The following is a 6,302-nucleotide window of genomic DNA, read 5'->3' as shown; positions in this document are numbered from 1 at the left end:
ATTGGAGTGCTGCATTATGTTTCTGCAATGTAGAAAGCGCAAAAGTATCAGTCATGGAGTCCCAGCTGAAAAGGACCAGGTATTCTATATAAGAGAGAATAGCAAAGACGCGATCTGGGGTAGGGGGAAAGAACAGGGCACACAGACATGTTCCAGGTCTGATCTTTAGGAATGGATGGGAAAAAAACCAGGAGGCAAATATTATGCTGCAGAGGAATTTTAATGCATAGAAGAAATGAAGTATACAGACACAGAATGGATCCAGAGGAGAGAGCAAATATTGCCAAGATTGGCCAAAGGGCCACCACCAGAATACTACACATGGCCCATTTTGTACAAGGTGTGATTCTTTCTTTGCAGCTTCTGACTTTGACTACCTAGCTGCTTCAATCTCTTTATTTACTGCCTTTCTCCTGGAATAATGTCACATGAGGAAAAGCACCAGGTAAAGAGGGGAATAAGTAGCTTCCCCATGATGCAGATTCTGCAGCCAAGTTTCAAGTTAGAAGCAAAGGATAGACATGCTTCTCCTTCCCGTTGACACAAAAACCCTTCTAATAACTGTGGCTGTGTCATGTGGTCTGCAATGGATTGCATATGGACTCTAAGGAAGCAGAGGCTTCCTTTTAAATGACAGCACAGCATGAAGAGGTCTCAATGCTTGACAGCACAGACAATTCAAAGTTCCTAGAGTGAGAAAGCAAAGTGTAGGAAACACTTGTACGTGCGGGGAGTCTTCTAGCAATGTGAAACCAATCGCAACGGAGGTGCTGAGTGTTTAGCACTGCTCCAAGCCAAGTCCTTCGGGTCAGTCGTGAATCTGTATCTTGCTTTTCGTGGATATTCTAGCTGCATTTAGCATGGCCAGCCCTTTCCAGAGCCACCCTGACGACACCACCAGGGGGGTACAGACCAGCAGCAACCTTTCCAAACCAGCCTTCCCCAGCAGTCATAGCAACAACACGTGTATGGTGGCCTTCTACGCTGGTAGGGAAGACAGTCAGACTGGCCTGGGTAATGCAGGTCTTCGATCATGTCCAGGCTGTCAAACATCTTGCTGTTTTGGAGGCGAATCTGAAACACAGCAGGGAGCAGAGGAAACATGACACGTGTGCAGTTCTGATGGGATCAAGGGTGACAATGTGGGTGTGACTCAAAGGGAAATCTGGTAGGGCCCCAGAGACTGGGAGAGGGAGCAGGGAAATGCTGGCCACATCCCCACTTTCTGCCTGTGTCACTGCTCTCCTTTCCTTTTTGCTCCACTTGCCCTCAGCCTCTCCCCTATACAACAGCTTCAAAACCTTCTCACATTGGGCCCCTGGCCCAATGGTGCCGGCACAGTCCTGGGACGTGGGGAATGTGCATTCACTTCAGGACCCAGAACCCAAGTCTTCCTCTTTGTCAATTGACACTGGGATCTGGGGGCAAAGGTGGATTGCACCTCTGACACTAGTTGCACTGCAGGAAGGATTCATCCTTAGACAGTGTCCAATTATGGATCCCAAAATCCCAGACAAAGTCAGCGCTTCTGGGAATCACCCCAGTTGGGGAGAGGGGTGAGATGTCAGATATTGCTCCCGCTCTTCTTGGCTTTGCATTGGCAGAACATGCTGCCTGGTTTGCACAGGAGGAGCTTGAGTCTCTTCATTTGAGCTAAGCTGGCCATGGACACCTAACTCAGGATTTGATTGTCACTTCTGATTGGGCACACTGACACTTTGCACCAGATGTGGCACAGCGTCACCTCAGCTGGTCCCTCTTTCACTCTGGTCATTATTGTCCCCAATGCCCTTCAAATGCCAACCTCACCTGTGGGCTCCCTAACTCCTGCCACCCACCAACTGCAACAAAAGCAACAAAAACAAGGGACAGATCCTGAGCACCGCAGAAGGTGTGGTGCAGTAAGTTAATCCTGACCAATGACTGCAGTGACAGCTGTAGAAAGGCCAACTTAGAAAACGACATGGATCAGTGATGCTATGGCCAAATCCCTCTGCTTCTGGTCACATGTTGGATCCCAATTCTTCTTCTCTGTCCCTTGCTCCAGTCCCCTTAGGCTGCTCTGCTGTATAGCCCCTTTATAGCCTCCTTCTCCTCAAAGCACTTACTGAAACTGGGAAACACAGGCCTTGTTTTGGGGGAAGAGTGCCACTTCCCATCAATTGTGAAAAACGTTTCATGCAGACCAGGGTGGGGACATGTGGGAAAAATTCTTAGCGATTCACCCGCTGTGATTCAACAAGTTTGCTAATGAATACATGAAAAAGAAGGTCTTATGGCACCCGATACTTCTAATCACACACACAAAAACCCAGTGCATCAGGACAGCAATTCTCTTAAGCTTTTCTCCTGTCCTCAATAATGCCAAGTGGCACTTGCTTCCGAGAACAGGAAGAAAGCGTGGAAAGGATGTGCTGTGGAGTATCTTCTGTGCACAACTGAGTTAAAAGCCGAGTATGAAGTTTGTCTCAATGATTCAAACCCCCAAACATTCACTCTTTAGTTCCCTTTAATTCCCATTAGTTCCCTTTGATCCCATTCTGCAGTTCCTTAGTTCCCTTTAATATCCTAAAATATTGCAAATTATATAGGCAAGATTCAGTCCTAATGTTAAAGACTGTTTAACACAGTATCCCAATAGTTAAAAAGTAATTGAGTTCAAATGGACTTACCTGGCTTACAGGGAGAGTAAATCAGGAGAAGCGAGTAAAGAGCACTGGTTTGTAAACCCTTTTATACAGCTTCCTAAACTTCCTGGTGCATGGAAAACACCCTTGTTTTGGTTATCAGCTTCAAAATCTTCTGGTGTGGATGTCACACCTTGAAATTAAATTGTTTTCCGTGTTGCTGGTGATTATTAGTTTGTCCTCTGCCTCCCGGTATTCCACATGCCCATGCCAATGTTTTTCCATCCTAAAAATTGCCGGGCCAACTACTTTCTTGGTCTTATTGAGATGGTTTAAGAGAGGTGACACTGGGAGGGGAGGGTAAAACTTGCTGACACTCAGTTTTTCCTTTTTCAGAGGAAATTATTAGGACCTTGAACTTAGCACTGAGCTTGATTCAGAACAGAAGCTAATATTTTCACAGTTTAGCACAAAGGTAGAGCTAACCGGGTGTGTTCAAAACATTTAATCCTAGAGACCATTTCCATAAATTTGTTTTGCTCTAATAGTGCTACAAAAGTCCCAAACCACTTCAAGGAGGAAGAGGAAGGAGCGTCCCATAGCTCAACACCCCCCCAGAAAGTGTTCAGTCACTCAGATGCTGGGTTGTACCTTAGAGAAGGGTTTTCACCTGCCCTGTCCCCTTTCTGAGATTCCCACAGCACTCATATTCCACTCAACACACTTCAACTCCATCCTCAAAACACCTGCATTGATCAAGTGTTCACATCCCTAGAGGGAATCATGAGATGTTTTAAGGCAAGCAGAACTTTCCCATTAAGATTTTACTACTGCACAAGGGTCGTAGAGCTTTTTTCATTTGAGCAACCTGCAGTTTCCTGTAACAAAACTTTCCACTTTGTGCTATCTACTGAACTTGTCAGTTTGACATCTGGATTAGCAGCTCGGAAATTTTGAGACCTGGTTTTTCCTCAGCAGAATTCTCCTCTTCCTGCACAAAGGAGGAGAAGAGCAAAGAGATTGCAACGTGATGTATTTGGTCACTGTTCATTTCAGAAGATGATTGACCCAAAAATCCAAGAGATATGAAAGGCACAAATGGCCATGGCACTAAAATTACTATATTCTTGTTCTGACACATTTGAAAGTCCACCATGCCAAACCTTATTGAGTTGTCCAAAGCGCTAAAGTTACCTTGCAATACAATCTCACAGGGCTCACTCAGTTGGATGCAGGCTGCACACGTTGCAGCCAGGACTATCAAATATCTGAAGTCATTTACTGGCAAGAACTTGACCTTCCTCTCAAAGTCCCACTGCTTAGTTTCACAGAAAATAAGGATAATTACTAACAGGGTGGATATTCTAGCACTTCATTAACACTCATTACATAGGCAAATCATTGCATTACTACAAAGTCCAAACCCTCCTACTGGAAGACACCCCTGTATGTAGCAACGCAGAAACTTTGAAAATACAAATCACGCTCACTCATTTTTTATGCCATTTTTTACGCCTTAATTAAGTCATGTCTTATTATAGCCTTGGTATTTGGGGCTTTTTAATTTGCATTAAATATCAATGAGAAGGTTTCTCTCTCTTTTCTCTAATCAATTTTCTTCAAGAGTTCAAAGGCCTGATCTGCTGGTGGTAGCACTTAGCTCAGCAGTAAACTTCCAGGGCACTTGAAAGAGAGAGATGAAAAGAGTCTTTTCCTTCCCCAAATTCAATGAAAACTTTGTTGGAGAGTTGTTCTGCAAAAGGGTGGCAAGCTCCTTGCATTAGTTGCTCCTCCCATGCATCAAGTCTGGTCAGGGTTCAGATTAGCTCCATCATCTCAACACACTTCACCTCATTAAGAACACAAGAAATGCCACACGGGACAGATCATAGGTCCATCCAAAGGTCACAAGCCTCCTGCAGGGGTAGAGTGAATGTTAAGGAGGAAAATATTGAAGCAAAATATAACCATATTGTTCTCTCCCCCCATCCCTCTCTCTCTACAGCCCCCTGATGACCAATTTCTCCATTGTCTTACATGCGGGGGGGCGGGGGGGGTCTGAAACTCAAATTGGGAAAGGAGCATTTATTTATTATGCTCAGATGAGCCCCCAGAACTTTCTGATTTAATGGTCAGCTAAGCTAGATGACACCTTGTGACTGGTGGAAGGATTTCAAATGCCTCAAGGGGTAGCGAACCCCACTTGAAAGAAAAAGAAAAAAGAAAAACCTACAGGGACTTTAGTGACTTAGCTTTGCCCTTTCCCCCTCTCTGGGCTGAATTTCTCCTCGTGTCAATTCATTAAATTCAGGTCTTTATTGATCTTCAGTGATTTCACTGGTGTGGCAGAATCAGGATTCATGGCAGAAGCCTAATCCTGAGCTGCCTGCTGGCGATGGCTGGGGGCAGTTTCAGGAAAAAAGGAAGCACGGGGTCTTATGACAGCTTTGAGTTGCGATCTTCAAGCTGTAAGTAGTGAAAGTCGGCCACTTTATCCACGCCAAGCCCAGACACTTGTTTGCATCTTCAGATGTTATAACACAAAGCCTACGTAGATATGCAAGGAAGTGAGAGAGAAAAAACTCATTCCTGGTTTTCTGGAAGCTGTGGAAGGAGAGGGGCAGGGGAGAGGACAGTGTGGTTATGTTCTCCCTAAATATTCTCCTGCTTCACATGCCCCCCGCCGCTGTAAGAGGCTTGTGACCTTCTGGATGGACCCAGGATCTGTCCCGCGTGGCATTTCTTGTGTTCTTACTGAGGTGAAGTGTGTTGAGATGACTGAGCTAATCTGAACACTGCCCAGACTTGGCGTGTGGTAGGAGCCATGTTTGGCAAACAGCTTCCCACCCTCTCACACAACAACACCCCAACAAAGTTTTCTTTTTATTTCAGAAAGGAGAAAAGTCTTTCACCTTTTTCTCTTGTCCTAGAACTTGATTGCTGTGTTAAGTGTAACCACCAGCAGATCTGCCGTATGAAATTTAAAAGACTTTTTTTCACAAAAAGGGAGAGGAACCTGGTTCTGGTTTTTAAATGCAAATTAAAAACCTCAAAAATGTAATGCTATAATAACTCTTGACCTAGTTAAGGCTAACAAAGGAGTGAGCCTCATCTGCATTTCCAGAGACTCTATTGCTACATGCCGGGGTGTCTTCCAGTAGGCAAATGGGAACTTTGTTGGAATGTAACAATTTTCCCCTGGAACTGCTTTAATGACAGTTAATGAAGTGCTTTGATTTCCTAAATCCTGAGAACATTAGAATATGCACTGTGGCTGCTCTCATCTTTATTTTCTGTAGAACTAAGAGGTGGCACATTGAAGGGAAGGGCACACTATTGTCAGTGAGTGACAATGTAAGTTGATAGTCCTTACAGCTCCGTGTGCAACCAGCAACTGACTGAGTAAGCCCCGTAACATTGTCTTGCAAAATATCAATAATGCTTTGCTTGATTAAAGTAGGTTCGGCATTTTGGACTTTGACATGTGTCATGAACAAGAGTATAATTTTTTGAGAGCCATGCCTACGTTTGTCTTTCATATCTCATGTTTTTTTGGGTCGAGCTTCTTCTGAGTCACCTTCTGAAGTAACCAGTGACCAAGTACATCATGTTGCCATCTTCTTTCAGTTTTCTTTCTTTGTGCAGAAAGAGGAGAATACTGCTGAGGAAAGAGCA

General features: G+C 44.5%; 1 long non-coding RNA gene across 1 annotated transcript; it reads right to left on the bottom strand.

Annotated features, from left to right (window-relative positions):
- Positions 1–201: 201 nt before the first annotated feature.
- Positions 202–2,708, bottom strand: LOC132245687 (uncharacterized). Its single transcript, XR_009457389.1, has 2 exons — positions 2,673–2,708; positions 202–1,074 (listed from the first exon to the last, which is right to left on the bottom strand). It is a non-coding gene; the product is annotated as an uncharacterized LOC132245687 (long non-coding RNA).
- Between the last annotated feature and the right edge of the window lie 3,594 nt (positions 2,709–6,302).

The sequence above is a fragment of the Alligator mississippiensis genome, chromosome 15, assembly GCF_030867095.1.
Source record: "Alligator mississippiensis isolate rAllMis1 chromosome 15, rAllMis1, whole genome shotgun sequence".
NCBI lineage: Eukaryota > Metazoa > Chordata > Crocodylia > Alligatoridae > Alligator > Alligator mississippiensis.
The sequence above is the reverse complement of the archived record's forward strand: the minus strand, read 5'-3'. Positions and strand labels throughout refer to the sequence as shown.